The following is a 17,073-nucleotide window of genomic DNA, read 5'->3' as shown; positions in this document are numbered from 1 at the left end:
ATTGGTGTTCGGTTCGAGGCTTGATCGCAAATCCGGTAAGTACATGTATATCAATGGTTTAATATGATTAAAGTGTTGAGAACAACACATATGGTTATCGTGTAATACACGTTACACCAATAAAATCGATATAGAATAGATATAGTCAATGAAATTACATGCGTTGATGCGTATAGTAGAAAAGCCTTGCATTATAATACGGGCATCCTTTAATGTTGAAATTATTAACATTTGTAAATGTTTAGTTGAAGGACGCTCGCATCTGAAGATGACAAGAGTTGAATGAATTGTAGATATGACGGTGGAACGGTCCGAGGTATGACAAGCTGAGCACGCTCATTAAGGACCTAAATCGCGTGATGATTGCGAACAAAGTTCACAGCAAGAGAAGCCCGTTAGGGCAAGCGTTACCAGGTGCACGCTTTTAAATTTAATCGCATAAGTAGTAATATGCAACAAACACGTAGGGGATAACGGTTGCATATATCTGATAAAACTTGAATAGGATATCTATTCAGGATGATGTTTCTAAGAGAAGTTTAATAGAAATATGTGTTATTCACGATGATGAATAACAAAGAAATAATAGGATTAGTTCATATGGAAACTTGGACGGGGGGTAATTATCCAAGTGGAAAACTCTCAGTATAATGTATTGAGAAAAGTAGCGATCACATTAAAAAATGTGATTATATAATAGTTCGATAGAAAAGAATAACATTTTATATGTTCAAATGTAAAACTAGGAAAACTAATGATTGTTGTTTTGCAATTGAATAAAGTTTTACTAAATGAAATCAGAGATATGAAATAAATAGAGGCATTACTTACATAGGATGTGATGTGAAAGCTATAAAAGGGTCATGTGTATCATGTGTTGATTGCTTACTCTGGCCAAGTAAGAAGTGGCATATGATACCATGAGCTTCTTATAGCGGACACATTTACGTCTGATGTAGTAAGGGCGGGGTGAATGGGACTAACTTAAATGGTACCCAAATGAATCAAATAAATAAGATGTTTGATAGTAAACGTAAACGCAAGTCAGACGACGGAAGCGTATTACGTTAAAATGACGAGCCCGAGAGAAGGGACAAAGATCGAAGTAAATGAAAATACAAACCAACTAATAAGAATGCTAAGGCATGGGGATAAAGGTTTGACTGACATAAGTGATGAAATTCACGTGGACAAGTCAAACGAATTAAAAAAAAATGAATAAAGGACTCAATTGAATAAAAGCGATGGATTTCGCTAAGACGACCAAATAAATTAAAATGATGTCTAAAACCATATAAGAATGGTTACTTAATAATGATTACGGTAAAGATACCCGATGGACGGGTAGAATTGTGGGTGAATGCGTAAACCGAGAGACGGGAACGCGAAATAGAAAGTCAAAAGACTCGGAATATGAGTCAAGACTAAAAGATGACAAGAATTTTCGCAAACATAAGGTTTGGTAATTACGTTCAACCATTTCAAAGTTGGACGGGTTAAATAAAGAAGGAAGTTTGACATTCATAAGCAATGAAAATTCACCCAAAATGAGTCAAATGAGTCAATTAAGGAATAACGCTTAATATAATAGGAAAACGCAAACCGGTGAACCGGAAAGCTAAAAGCAATAAGATAGAGGGACCCGGATAATGGTTGTAAAGGAGTATAAGTATGAACCGGGTAACGGTAAGTGTAGGGCAAACTGACGTGTAATTGACGTTAGAAGTCACGAAGTCGGAAAGATAATTCGAAAGAAAACAATGTAGCCTTAGACTATGGTCAAGGTCAAACGAAATCCAAAAGGTATAAGTGAATAATTCTAAACATAAAAAGGGGTGCCTTAACGCCATATGCATATATAAACGTATACACATTTGAATAAAGACTCGAATAAGAGATAATCTACGGGATCATCATAACCTACGGGATATTAATTAGTGTAAAGGTCTACGGGGCCAAAATGACCCACGGGTCATGAATTGAAGCAAAGGGATCATAAGGGCCTCGCCTTAAAGAGGTGAAAGCTTAAGGAAATAGCCTATGAGGTTAAGTGAAGGAACCTACGGGTCAATAGTGTAAAGTGAGGGAACTTGTTACGATTCCCCGCGTAAAACGAGAACGGAAAAGAATAAATTTTGGGTTGTCAATTTTCCTAATATGAGTAATTGACGTAGTTAAAGAGAAAAACATTAAACTAAAATTCAGTTTTAGTAAGAAATAACGTTTTAACAAATATGAATACTATAAGAAGAATTCGGAAATAACAAATATCAAAGAGTATGGGTCTTAACATCGATAGGTGCGAGACGATACATTCGAAAAGAAGAAGTATGATAAAGAAAAGTTGAATTAAACTTAAACGTGACGTGACACGCTCACGGACAAGAAAAGAAATATAGAAAATGATCACGTTGTAACATGGGTTACGGGGTATGAAGTGACGGCGACTAATTAGTCTAGCTGGTAAAACTATTCAAAGTTAAGAAAGCGTCATCACAAATACAAGCGCTTGTTAATATAACACAAGCGCGGGATAAACCTGTTAAAAGACTAACGAGACTAAGTGGTCAAGTGACAACATAATCAATAAAGATAATGGATACAAGATGAAAGTAACTGCCCTCGAGGCCTTACACATGAAAGACGCACGCGTCAATGTAAAAGTGAAAACTTTTGACTAAAAGGAACGGATGCCTTGAAAATGAAACTAGATTTGTTTGATCAAACCAAGGAACTACGTAAATAAGGTTTCGGGGACGAAACCTCTTTAAGGGGGATAGACTTGTAACACCCCGAAAACGGATTTGGTAATCAAACTCTGTTAATACTAAAAGACGGGTAACATATCGTTAGTAGTAAAAATAACCTGGTAAATATTTGGATTTAAATAAGAAATCCTAATATTAAATAAAAACGAATCAAAGTTTTAAAGAATTGAGTTTATAAGAGCCTGAGTTAACGGGACTTAAAATATGACGGGTTATAGCTTCCCGAACCCATCAACTTAACTAGGAGTAATTAACCTAGTTAATAAGGTGTAAATAAGTAAATAAAATATGGAGTTCTAGTCCCTAATAATTAAAATCTAAACTTGAGGGACCAAAACCGTTGAAAAGGAAACAAGTTATAATTAATAAAAAAAACAACAAAAAAACACACCACACACACAAGGTGTGTGTGGATCGATCATCAGGAGCAACCAAAGAGGGTGAAACCCTAAAGTGCCAAAAATCATCAAATTGAAGGTCGATTTCAGTCCTAAATTGATGCATGATCACATAAAAACAATCACCAAGTCATGGGGATCACAAGGTATGTAAAAATTTGATGATTCGTGAAGTTGCAAAATTTGAGTTAGCATCATGATTCGTGATCACCTATATGTGTGTTAAATGGGTGTTGCAAAATGATGAAGAACACTAGAAATTAGATTATAAATTGAGTGTTAATTATTTACATGAGGTGAATCTAGATGTTATTATGCATACTAGATATATTAAACTTGCAAGAATTGTTTAATCTTGGCTAAATAGTTAGTCATGAAACTTGATTTTTGATTTAGTGAAATTATGCCCACTAGGTGTTTGTTAAAATGCCTAAACGAAGCTAAAATGTTGAAATTCCATGTGAAGTGTGCATTTGAATAATTTGATGATTTACCACTTTTAGACAAGTGGGTTTTGATTGTGTAGTGAAGATAAGGATATGTTTATGCTAGAAATCATCATAGTTGATAGTTGATGCAAGATACTTGAACAATTTCCAAGTTTGAGTGTTGATCATACATGACTTGAAAAATGGGTTTTTGGATGATTTAATGAAATTGATGTTGTATTGGTGTTTATAAACACCATACTAACTTGTATGAATGAACTACTTGAACAAAAAAGGGAATTGTTAAGAGTTCATACTTGATTTGAAGTGGGTCTTGACACAAGAATTAAACTCATGATTTATGATTTAGTTCAATAAGAAAAGTAGTCAAAGATTCATAAGGTGTGAAAGTCATGATTTAGAATGACTAATATAACAACCTTGTGAATGATGAATGATAGTTGGCGCTTAACAAGCTAGGTGAAGCTTGGGGAGGAAGCGGGTCGAACGAGTCAAGCATAAAGAAAAAGCGTATTCGGGATGCAAGGTAAGTAAAACTTACACAATTTTGTAGAATACTTGTTTATTCTATGCGATATAAATGCGATAACGATAATATAGAAAATATGAGTTTTCGACGCGATCGATACGAGTCGGAACATATAAAGATGATAAAAACCTTGGTTTATGGCAAAAAGGGCAAAATGGTAAATAAATCTGGTAATGAATTAAGAAATTATGAATTCCCGTTAAGATTACCTTGTAGTGTAATCTAATAATGATAAAAAGGATAAAATGGAAATTTGTCAAGTGTTGACTAATGCAAATCGAAGTTAAAAGAATACCCATGGCGTAAGCCGAAATGGGTTGAATTTGTAAGAAAAGAGTTTAAAAGAAAAGGGGCATGATATTAAAATCCGGGATGGGATGGATGTATGAATTGGAAATCATAACGATGTTTTTGATTAAATAGATAACGTTGGGAATATAGTCCAAACGGGTCGAATGGTGGCAATAACACCATTTGACAATAGCGACTAATGTGGTTGGCAAGCCTTGTGTTAACAGGACCGATTAGCCAATCGGATAATTGCGTCACCATTGATGGTGTGATAATGAAAACAAGCTATAAATCGGGTCTACTTGTTGATCCGGGCCAGGTATGTATAATTATGTTGTAGTTAGAAGTGTTATTTTGGTCGAATAATTTGAGAGAGAGTCCTTCGTTATAAAAGGACTAAAATCGACCAAAACGCCCTTGTAGGCTAAATGAAACAAACGACCCTTAAAGGTAATTTGGAAACGAGTTTTATGACTAGGGAAATACTTAGAATAAGTATAGAAGCTGAAAGAGGTATTATATTAGCTAAATGGCACTATTTGAGTTTTTGCCATAAAATAATGATTCGAGAGGTAAAATTTGGTTTATATCGATCACCACATTAAACCTACCTTAAATACAGTTGGGGTGGGAGATTATAGGATAGGAAATGTGGTAACGGAATGCTAGAAGCAATCGAAAGCTATTTTAGGCTTTAAAGTGCTTAAACACCCTTAACGGGTCAAAATAAGCATACGAGCATAAACGGGTTTAAATTGTGTAATAAACCTATGATTAGAACCTAATATAGTAGGTAACATTAATTTGACAAAGTGTATGAGATATAGGAATCAAATAAATACGTTTGTATGATAAAATGCATAAACGGGTTAAAATTCGGTAAAAAGGTAACGAGTCGAAGGCTTAGAAGTCTCAAAATTTCTTATGTTGGATGTAGGCTTTTAACTCCATAAGATGGAGGATTAAATTACGGACGCGTAGGAAAAAGAATCGGGTAAAACGGATCAATAACGAAGAAGTTATGGCCGTTTCCATGAAATCAGAACGTGCTGGGTATGTACAGCATCAGCTAAGGCAACAGGCTGTGAAAAACAGGGCTAGGCGTGACACCTAGGCCCTTGGCGTCACGTCTAGCCCCCTAACTCCGAAAATTTTTAAATTTTGTCATTTTTAACCCCTGTACTTGTTTGAACTTAATATTTGACTATCAAAACTAACTTTTAAGTTGGTTTTGATCATAGGTGAATGCCAAGAGTGCACGGATGAAGATCAAGCATCGAGCAAGAACCGAACACGATTACGAAATAAGCTTCCGCACTATGTATCGTTATTATGTTAAAGGACGAACGTACACATGATATGTTCTATACTTTTTAAATTGTAAAAAGTTTTAATAAACCCGTAATTTCCAATGCATATGTAATCTTAATTACATGACTGTTTTTCGTAAATGATACGTTAAACCTTAATTTATAAGAACGGGTGTTACAGATGGCTGGTGCATTTCTTCTTTCTTTGCTTGACCCATATCTTTCTTATTTTTGTTATCTTCCTCTAACACCTTAGACAGAGCGGGATGTGCTTAAATCAGGGGAAGCTGATTTGAAGGCACAGATTGAGGAGATGAAAGGGCATGAAGAAGAGATTGAAGCGGAGAATGCTTCTTTGAGAGCTAAGGTGGAGGAGCTTCAAGCGACGAAAACTTGGATGCTTTCGGAAGGAGCCAAACTTTTGGCCAAGAATATCCATAAGGGCCCGGAGATGACTGCTGCCATGGCCGCAGTTAATAACGCGATGAGTTCTGTTGGTGTTAACTCCGGTATTCATAACGATTATCTTCACGCTTTAAAGAAAAAAGACTCCTTATGTTGATGTTCCGATGCTAAACCATAATGCAACAGAGGAACTAAATGCGGCAGTTGCTTGTTTTGATACTCTTACCTTTCCGGTGGTAGAGGATCTTCCGAAGCTCATCAACGAACCACTTTCCAAGATCAAGAACGCCCTTCTCTTTGCAAGTGGAGAGTCATCGAAGGAATAAGGTGGACATGCCCGGTTTCTTGGGGTATGCACCTTGGTGAAAACTTTAGTTTGTTTATCTTTTTTAGGTGGACATGTCTGGTAGTTTGGGGCATGCACCTTGTTTTGATTCGGGATGAATGTAATGATGTTCTTACCATACCTGACAATTATTGTCACACCCTGGCTTTGCGGAAGCGTGGTTAATTTTGGTGTGACTTCTTAATACCATAGCTTAACCATAACAAGCTATATGAAATAAAACCATGCAAGATCATCCATTTAATTAAGTTTTAAAAAACCAAATACAACAACATTGTCTTAACTGAAACACATCCTAACGACATAAACATTGTTCAACAAACACAAACATCAACATGACATAAACATAGTTTAAGGACTGTGACTTGTCCAGGAAAGAGTCACATCCCCTAAACCCGGATGACCTCGTAACTAGTGCAGCGGGAAAACGTGTCATACCGCGCCAGATCCTTTAATTCCCTGAAATACATGTAAGTTGAAAAATCAACAATAATGTTGAGCGAGTTCATGTGTAAGTGAGTAAATAAACCTTTGTATGTATAAAAAAATCATGGTATGTAGCAAATAAGGAAAAAGAGATCAGCAATGGTTTGCAAGGCTATTGATATGTGTGAAGTGCAAGTAGGGAGACTCAAACCTAGCAGATTTATGCGTTGGGCACAAAGTCACTCCGAGGTCCATTTCTAGTTTGGCCTGGGGCTGGGCTCGCTACACCCAGATAGATCTACCGCTCCTGTCCCTCGGTCCTACCATGAGGATTAATGGCCCCATGTTGCTCCTACCCACTCACATGATCTATGTAGTAAACCTCCTTACGCTAACCATACCATGTATAAAGTACTTGTAATCATAGTAACATGTATTTCACCCCCGCAGTTTATAAAACTGAAAACAGTTAAGAGAAAAGGGGGACATGAACTCACAGTGGTGCGTCTCTACCAAGTATATCTCCTGCTCAGGCAGCTGTGCGACGACCTACACGTACTAACTCTATTAGACGGATGGCCGTGCCTTAGTTTTATGGTTTAAAGTTTTTGGGAAATAGTTAGACAACTATTTCGTGTTTACATTCTGTATATACTTGGTAATCATTTTCCTTCCCAAGGATGGGGGATTTAATACATGTGTGTTCGAAATATATTATTAAATCCACTTAAAATATATTTTATTTCCAACTTCAAAATATAAGTATTTTTCTCAAAAATATTATATTTTCTGTTACATAAAATTTTCCCAAAATAATACCTTGGCAAAATACTCGTTCAGTCATATTTTCTTAAAAATGCGTAAGTTACGCTTTAATGATCGAGTGGTAATAATAATTACCGGTGTAACTTATATATTTATCGTAGGGGCGTTCGTATTATTTTGGAGTCGTTAACACGATAATATTATTTTTACCCTAAAAATAATATTTGTACACTTCACAAAATAATCATAAACACATATCAGGTGACGTTATGAAAAATATATACTAAATATATATTTACCAAGTTTTATTTTGTGAAATCCCACCTCCGATATTTTGTAAATAAAGTCGTGGCGAAATCTATAATTTGAAAACAAGTCGAAAAGTATTTCTAACACTTGTGGTGAAAATAATTCTAAGTGTTAGGTTTTTGAAAAAAAATTTCGCCAGAGTTTCCCTTGTAACGGGAGGTGGCTACGCTTTCAAGCGTATCATTTTCTTTTATAAATCAAACCAACAATTTCCTTATTCAATCAAAACAATGTTCAGAACAACATACTAGTCAATAAATATGTAAATCGCAAGAATCTCATGAACTTGTGGTTTAACCAAAAATATGAAGTAAATCCCATTACTTTTAGCGGATCTTTATATATATCAATCCGGTTTCATAAAAACCTCGTTTTTAAAGAAATTCCGTCTTTACAACCTCTTGCCAGTTTTTACAAAAATAGTTATCTTTTCGAAACTTTATGTGTTACACACTCATGTGTTCTAAAAATCATCCTTGTTAGTGTAAGATCCGTCTTTAGTAAATTGTTGGTGCAGTCATCTGTCGACTACGTCTTAATACCGAGTCTCGGGTTCGTAGCGGTTTTGAATCAAACATGATGTCATCATCTTTGATGATGACATCATATGATTACATCATCAATACATCATCAACATCTCATAAAGGATGTAACCGTTTGAAAGTTCAAGAAATATAACATTCATATAAGACAAATTCTTTGGAGGTCCAATGAAAGATAGCCATTACAAGAACCAATGAGCATCCACTAAATGAAGGTTCAATGAGCTTCTTGCAACAAAAGGTCCAATAAGATGAAGGTTCATGTGAAGACAAAAGATTCTTGATGGTAAATGTATAGGATCGCTTATTCGGCTATATGTCAGATCGCTTTTACGAACATGTGGGAATCGCTTTTATGGTCAAACATATGGATCGCTTATTCGGTATTTTGCATGAATCGCTTATGTAGTCTGTCACTATGAGCGGTCCTAAAGTAGCATATATAGGCATCATTGTTCATTTCATTTGTAACAACTTTCAGATCTGATACCAATTGTAGGATCGGATTTCGACCTAAACGAGTCGTTCGGAAGAGCTCAACTCCGTTTCAGAGGCGGAAACAAGGAAACGGATGCGTACACAGCTTGTATCACATTTAAATCCTCTTGTATATTGATTTTACAACGTTTCGATTACAAACTTTGACTCTGTCAAAGTTGAAGATTGTGATGTAAAATCTGATGATGAACATGTTAAAATTGAAAAACAAAAATTGTTTTTAAATTTAAAAGAAAAATTTCAGAAAACTGTTCTACAATCAACTGAAAAAGGTGAATGTTCTAAACAGAAACCTTTGAAGAAGAAAGTGGAACAGAAACAAAAAGATAATAAAAGTTCATCAGATCGATCATCCAATCAAAAGAAAAAATTACAAAAAGTAAAAAATGAAAATTCAAAAATTGTTGGTTATAAGTGGTGCAGGTCGGACCACAGTGCTCAAAAGACAAAATCAGCAAACTTGAGGAAAGAATATCACCAAGCCAGACAATGCTATGATCTGAGCATTTGGTGTGAAAGTGGTATACGGTACGATAACAGAGTGTGTTACCGATGCGGTTATCAAGGACACATTGCTGTTAACTGCCGGAATTGGAGTTATGAGACCAGACGGTGCTTTAATTGCAACATCAAAGGTCACATTGCCAGAGAATGCCCAAGGAAATCGAATGACAGATTGAGGGTTAATTCTCAGAAATTGGCAAAGATTCCAGTCAAAGTCAAGCCCCAGGAACAGAAGGTTCTAAAACCTAAAGTTCAAGAACAGAAAATTCAAGAAAAGAATTCACAGGGGCAGAAAGACAGACTGAGGAAGAAAAGAAAGAAAGCAAGAGAATATCTCGAGAAGATATTGTCCTCGGGTTCACCGGACAGAAAGAATAAAAGTTCTGATGAATCAACTCCTTCAATTGCAAAGTCTAGCAAGACAGATTCATCAGATACAAATCTAAGGACGAAAGAGGAAAAGAAAAAGAAGAAAATGGTCGGCGATGAATCTGACAGGTCAAAGTCAGACAAGCCACCTGCAGGCAATGATTCTGGTTCGTTAAAACCAGAGGAGCCATTGGTTGAGGTAAAAAAGGAGAATTCAGGTTTAACAATGGATGATGCAAATTTTCCATCATTGTTGAACAAGAATTCGAAATCACCCAAGGACCGTCAGGCTTGGGTGAATCTGTTTAAATGAAAAACCTGACTTGCCGGAGATCCCAAGTTGGTAATAGTGGATCAGGAATCGGTATCTTTCTAGTGTTTGAAAAGTTTGTTTGAAAGATTTTGAATAGTGTTTGAATGTTTACAGGTGAGAGGTCTACGCCGGAGCTTCCAGGTTGGTAAGTGCGAAGCAGGAATCGGCATCCTGATTGGTAAAATGGTGATGTAGACGTAACATTCCTACAAGTAGTATTGTGTGCTTTTACAAGTGGTTATTTTTACAATTGGTTTAGAGATCGCTTGATTGCAAATGGTAAATCAGGGACATTAAGTTGTACTTGATTTACTACATATGGGTAAAAGATAGACAAGATGATGAACCACATCCCCGTACTTAAAAATGATAAACCTACAAGTGGTTTTTAATCAACCAAACTTATTTTCCGGAAAAATCATTTTGATTAAAACAAACTTAAGTGTTTTTAAATCTAAATGAGAAAATAGTTTGTAATAGGGGGAGTTCTGATTGTTTATGCCAAGTGAATGGCGAATTGATGCGATTTGATATCGGTTGTCATGGTTCTGTACAGTTTGTTTTCAATTTTCGTTAATGTGTTTGCATTTTATGGGGAGTAGAAAATTTCAGAAAATCCAAAAACATTAGAAAATTTGAAAAAGACAAAAACATGATAAAATTCAAAAATGAGTTTGTTGTGAAAAAGAGGAAATGATAGTACATCAGCAGACTATCACAACATGCTAAAGAATTGGAAAGATTAAAAGTGTTAAACAATCTTACTGTGGATATGTCAGTAGGTTTTTGCACATTTAATAAATTGTGACGAGATATAAACCTAAATTTCAAACTTGCTTGTTCTGTGGGTTAACAAAACTGCTTGGATATATAGGTAACCCTTGAAATCTTGTTTGAAAGGTCCCTTATTCTGAGATACTAGATCTTTATGCTCAGTGATATCTGGGGTATTATCCCGGGACTTCTGCTGTATGGAAGTACTGACCTAGTCCTCGGATAATACTTTCTGCAAATGCTTGAAAAAGCGCCGCCCTCAGCAAATCGATGAAACAATAAAATTGATAGTCATTGCTGTTGTAAAAAAGATCCTCTAAAGGGGACCCACCAAAAGTCGAGCCGTCATCTCTCTGCTGAACGGAAGTTCTGACCTGAGCTCTCACGGTTTCGCACCTAACCCCTTACAGATATCAGCTGTGGTATACTCACCTGTAAGACTGAATATTGGGATCTGGATACGGGAGTATATTCAAGTAGTGGGTCACACGAATAAGTTTTAGTTTCTAAGTCATTAATATCGTATCTCGGATCAGTTGAACTTTGTGTGAAAATTTAAGTGGATCAGTATACTGACAATCTAGGTAAATTGTTTAGAACTTAAAATGAAATGAAGCTTAACGGTGTTGGTGATTTGTCTCATAAGCTGATATGATCCTCTTACACGAACTCACAAAAATAATGTTTGTAAATATTTCTTTACTGCATTTTATTTCTCTTATGTCAAAAATCCAAAAAGATTTTCAGTGTGTTTTAGCATAAATTTTTTGAAAAATACAAAAAGATTTTCGACAACTGGTATTGAAAAGTTGATTTTCAAAATTCCGGGTGCTAAACATGATGAACAGATGGTTTGGGAGAGTGTGTTGGTTTTTGAAAACAAAAATGATATATATCTTCAAGTGGTTCTTCAAATTGTAAAATCATTCTGTGATTGTATAATTTCTGTGAATGATTCATTAGATATTTTCATATTATCATCGGGAGATTTATTTTTGGGTAGAGGATGTGCAGGTTTCAAAGAGATAAAGAACCAGGTTCCGATACCTGAAGATCTTGTGATTACAACATGCCAGACTGCGATCCCAGCATATCGAAAGGGGGAGTCTAAAGACATCTGAGTAGAGATTGTGCGTGGAGAGTCTATTGATGATGATGAGAAGAGAAGAGTAAGAGTTGAGGATGCTTGCACTGTGAGAAAGACTGAAGTCGTTGAAGACTCGACACTTAAGACTCGTCAACATCTGAGGGGGAGTCTGTTGGTGCAGTCATCTGTCGACTACGTCTTAATACCGAGTCTCGGGTTCGTAGCGGTTTTGAATCAAACATGATGTCATCATCTTTGATGATGACATCATATGATTACATCATCAATACATCATCAACATCTCATAAAGTATGTAACCGTTTGAAAGTTCAAGAAATATAACATTCATATAAGACAAATTCTTTGGAGGTCCAATGAAAGATAGCCATTACAAGAACCAATGAGCATCCACTAAATGAAGGTCCAATGAGCTTCTTGCAACAAAAGGTCCAATAAGATGAAGGTTCATGTGAAGACAAAAGATTCTTGATGGTAAATGTATAGGATCGCTTATTCGGCTATATGTCAGATCGCTTTTATGAACATGTGGGAATCGCTTTTATGGTCAAACATATGGATCGCTTATTCGGTATTTTGCATGAATCGCTTATGTAGTCTGTCACTATGAGCGGTCCTAAAGTAGTATATATAGGCATCATTGTTCATTTCATTTGTAACAACTTTCAGATCTGATACCAAGGTATTGCCGGTTTTTCCTTGTAATCGAAACGTTGTAAAATCAATATACAAGAGGATTTAAATGTGATACAAGCTGTGTACGCATCCGTTTCCTTGTTTCCGCCTCTGAAACGGAGTTGAGCTCTTCCGAACGACTCGTTTAGGTCGAAATCCGATCCTACATAAATATGGTTTCTTTGACACTCGGTCCTTTGAAAATACCGCTTGTAGATCCGTAGATCTACTAGTTTTAAAACTATTCCGTAAGTAAAACCATTTTTACACAAGTTCAAGTTTGAGGTGTGGTAGAGTTTCATCACTTAACCCTTGTTACACTTAAACAAGCATTATGTCATAATCCATGATCATGACCAATCCGTGTTAAACAATGATCCGAGCTACCACAACATAGATCGGGCCTAAATAACTACACAAATCAAATACTACAAGATTTACACATCATTCAAGCTTTTAACCATCATTACTTGCATTTTTAGTAGACTTTTATACTTCATCTTGTAAGATTACGAGTTTTAACCATTACATATCATTTTAACCATCTTAAAATAGTTCGAGAAGGTGATTCAAGCAACTTACTACTAGCTCGAGGCTAGGGAAGAATCTAGACGTAAAATGAGTGGATAAAAGCAAAGAGATGAGGTCATTCGAGTTCCGAATGCGCCAAGCCTCCTCTTACGTGATCCTTAACACTTGTGTGATCTTGGAATGTGATGATCAAAGTCGGATGATGGATGGATGGTAGTGTGGGTGTTCGGCCGAGAGCCTTTGAGAGAGAGAGAGAGAGGGAGTGTTGTTGGTGAGATGTTAAGTGAAAATGAATGATGGATTTAGTCTACTACTTATAGACATTACCTGAGTTCATTATCCAAAAGTTCTTGTGTAGTCTTGATATTAGACAAAGAGATTTGTTTAATCAAAATGGTACAAGGGAGTCCCCCAAGGGGACCGAATTCGGTTGAGAGGGGGGGGTCCCTAGTTCAAATCCAACCATCTAGTTAGTTTAGAGATAAGTTAAGTTAAGTTAGTTAAGTGATTAACCCGGTTACTAGTGTGTTGTGCATTACAGTGGGTGTTAGGGTATTCAGGGACCCTAACTGGCTCAGAAAAAGAAAAATAATGTATATGGCAATATTTTCATGTCCCGGGTAAAGTCCGGTTGTTCGGTTGGATAGTAATCCGTTAAAGCGCTTAACAAAGCTTTAAAGTGTCGTTATTATTATTTTTAGTGACACAACTTATTCCCGACACTTTGGAAAGTGTCTAGTAACATTTTTCTCATGTTTTGGCACTTTATTAGTTAGCTAAAAGCTGAATTGTTAATTAAAGTGCTGAATTTTGTACTTAGAGTTCGTTTTAGGCACATCCGATCACTGTAACTTATTCCTAGAGACGCAGTTCTACAACCCTTGTATCTCCACACTCACTATTAGTGTAGTTAACTATCTCGGGCTCATACAGGCCTTAGAGGCAGTATTTGCCTGGTGCTAGTTATGACAGCACGTTCAATAGGTTATCTGTTCATTGTGCTACTGTGCTTTTGTGCATCATGTTTGTCACTAAGGTTCAGCATGTAAATAATGGAGTGACAGTTAATAACGTATGATGCGAGTATGTGTATGTATCAGTATTCAAGTAGCAGTTTATCCACAATTTCAAACAAGCACAGTAATTAAGCAGTAATTAAATAGTAATTAACTCGTACGGATACCTGGTTTAGTGAGGGTTGTCACATTCTCCCCCCATTAGAAAAATTTCGTCCGAAATTTTAAGTTCTGCTTCTAGATGCAGGGTTCTTGGGAAATAAGTGGGGGTATTTCTCTTTCATCCGGTCCTCACACTCCCAGGTGTATTCAGGACCATGTCTAGCATTCCAACGAACTTTGACGAGCTTGACACTGCTCCGGTGGGTCTTGTTCACTTTCCAATCGGTAACCTCAACAGGTTCTTCAATGAAGTGGAGCGTGTCGTCAACATGAATCTCGTCGGTAGGAATGACAACGGTATCTTGAGTTGGACTCTTCTTCAAATTTGATACATGAAATGTATCGTGAACACCATTCACTTCAGCAGGTAAGTCCAGCTTGTATGCTACTAGCCCAATACTTTCCAAAATTCTGAATGGACCAATATATCGCGGATTCAACTTTCCACGCTTTCCGAAGCGTGCCACACCCTTCCAGGGTGATACTTTCAACAAAACCATATCACCTACCTCAAACTCTAGAGGTTTTCTTCTTCAATCCGCGTAACACTTTTGACAATCACGAGCCGCCTTGATGCAATCTCGGATTTGTGCGATCTTATCCGTGGTTTCCTGGACCACATCAGGACCAACCAGCTGTCTATCACCTGCGTCAGACCAACAAAGCGGCGATCGGCACTTGCGCCCATACAAGGCTTCAAATGGCGCGGCACCAATACTGGTGTGGTAGCTGTTGTTGTATGAAAATTCGACCAGTGGCAAATGTTTATCCCAGCTACCGCCCAAATCCATAACACACGCTCTCAGCATGTCTTCCAAAGTCTGTATCGTCCGCTCGCTTTGCCCGTCAGTCTGTGGGTGAAACGCGGTGCTCAAATTCAGTTGTGAGCCAAAAGCTTCTTGGAAGGATTGCCAAATCCTTGATACGAACCTTCCGTCTCTATCAGAGATGATCGAGAGAGGTACTCCATGGCGCGTAACGATTTCTCTCATGTAAATTTCGGCCAACTTGCTCGTATTATCCTTCTCTCTGATAGGTAAGAAGTGCGCTGACTTCGTTAATCGATCCACTATTACCCAAATAGTGTCATGGCCTCTTGGCGTTCTTGGCAACTTTGTAATAAAATCCATGGAGATTTGTTCCCATTTCCACTTGGGAATTTCCGGTTGTTGCAGAAGTCCTGAAGGCTTCTGGTATTCCGCTTTAACCTTAGCGCATGTTAAACACTTGCTCACATAAACAGCCACATCGCCTTTCATCCTAGGCCACCAATAGTAATCTTTAAGGTCCTGGTACATCTTATCCGCTCCAGGGTGGATAGAGTACTGCGATTTGTGAGCTTCATCGAAAATAACTTTCCTCAAACCTCCAAACAAAGGAACCCAAATCCTTTTCTCAAAACATAACATTCCTTCCTCGTTTGGCACCAATTGCTTCTCCATCCCACGGAGATATTCCTCTTCAAGGTTTCTTTCCTTAAGAGCTTCTTTTTGCGCGACACAAATGCGCAAGGAAAGATCGGTTTGGATAATCATCTCTAAAGCCCTAACCCTTATGGGCTTGATCCTCTCCTTTCGACTTAGGGCATTGGCGACCACATTCGCCTTCCCTGGATGATACTTTATCTCGCAGTCGTAATCATTCAACAACTCAACCCATCGTCTTTGTCTCATATTCAACTCCTTCTGATTGAATATGTGTTGTAGGCTCTTATGATCTGTGAAGATTGTACACTTCGTACCATAAAGGTAGTGCCTCCAGATCTTTAAAGCAAAAACCACTGCCAAGTTCCAAATCATGTGTGGTATAGTTCTTTTCGTGCACTTTCAATTGACGCGATGCGTACGCAATAACCTTTTGGCGTTGCATCAACACACAACCCAAACCTTGGCGTGAGGCGTCACAGTATACCACGAAATCATCTGTACCTTCTGGTAGTGCTAAGATTGGCGCATTGCAGAGCTTATCTTTCAATATCTGGAATGCTTCTTCCTATTTGATTCCCCAATCAAACTTCTTATCTTTCTGCGTGAGGAGCGTCAATGGTTGAGCGATTTTTGAAAAATCCTCAATGAATCTTCGGTAGTAACCAGCCAAACCTAAGAATTGTCGAATTTTGGTTGGCGTCTTTGGCGTTTCCCAATTCTTAATCGCTTCGATCTTGGTGGGATCCACGTGGATTCCATCTCCATTTACCACGTGCCCAAGGAATTGTACTTCTCGCAGCCAAAACTCGCACTTAGAGAATTTGGCGTACAGTCGCTCCTTTTTCAGCAATTCCAAAATAGCTCTTAAATGTTGTTCGTGCTCAGCCTTTGTCTTTGAATAAATCAAGATATCATCGATGAACACAATCACGAACTTGTCCAAGTAGGGCTTGCAAACTCGATTCATCAAATCCATGAACACTGCAGGTGCCTTTGTCAACCCAAACGGCATAACTAGGAACTCGTAGTGTCCATAACGAGTTCTGAAGGCTGTCTTTGGGATACTCTCCTCTTGTATCCTTAACTGATTGTATCCAGATCGAAGATCGATCTTAGAGTAAAAGCTTGAACCTTGCAGTTGGTCGAATAGATCATCGATCC

At 37.3% G+C, this 17,073-nt stretch overlaps 1 long non-coding RNA gene across 1 annotated transcript; it reads left to right on the top strand.

Moving 5' to 3' along the window:
• The first annotated feature begins 3,205 nt into the window (after window positions 1-3,205).
• On the top strand, window positions 3,206-5,867 carry LOC110926036. Its single transcript, XR_002584949.1, has 3 exons — window positions 3,206-3,312; window positions 4,056-4,141; window positions 5,677-5,867. It is a non-coding gene; the product is annotated as an uncharacterized LOC110926036 (long non-coding RNA).
• The last annotated feature ends 11,206 nt before the right edge of the window (window positions 5,868-17,073 follow it).

This window comes from Helianthus annuus, chromosome 17 (assembly GCF_002127325.2).
Source record: "Helianthus annuus cultivar XRQ/B chromosome 17, HanXRQr2.0-SUNRISE, whole genome shotgun sequence".
Taxonomy (NCBI): Eukaryota; Viridiplantae; Streptophyta; class Magnoliopsida; order Asterales; family Asteraceae; genus Helianthus; species Helianthus annuus.
This window is presented reverse-complemented; position numbering and strand designations above follow the sequence as displayed.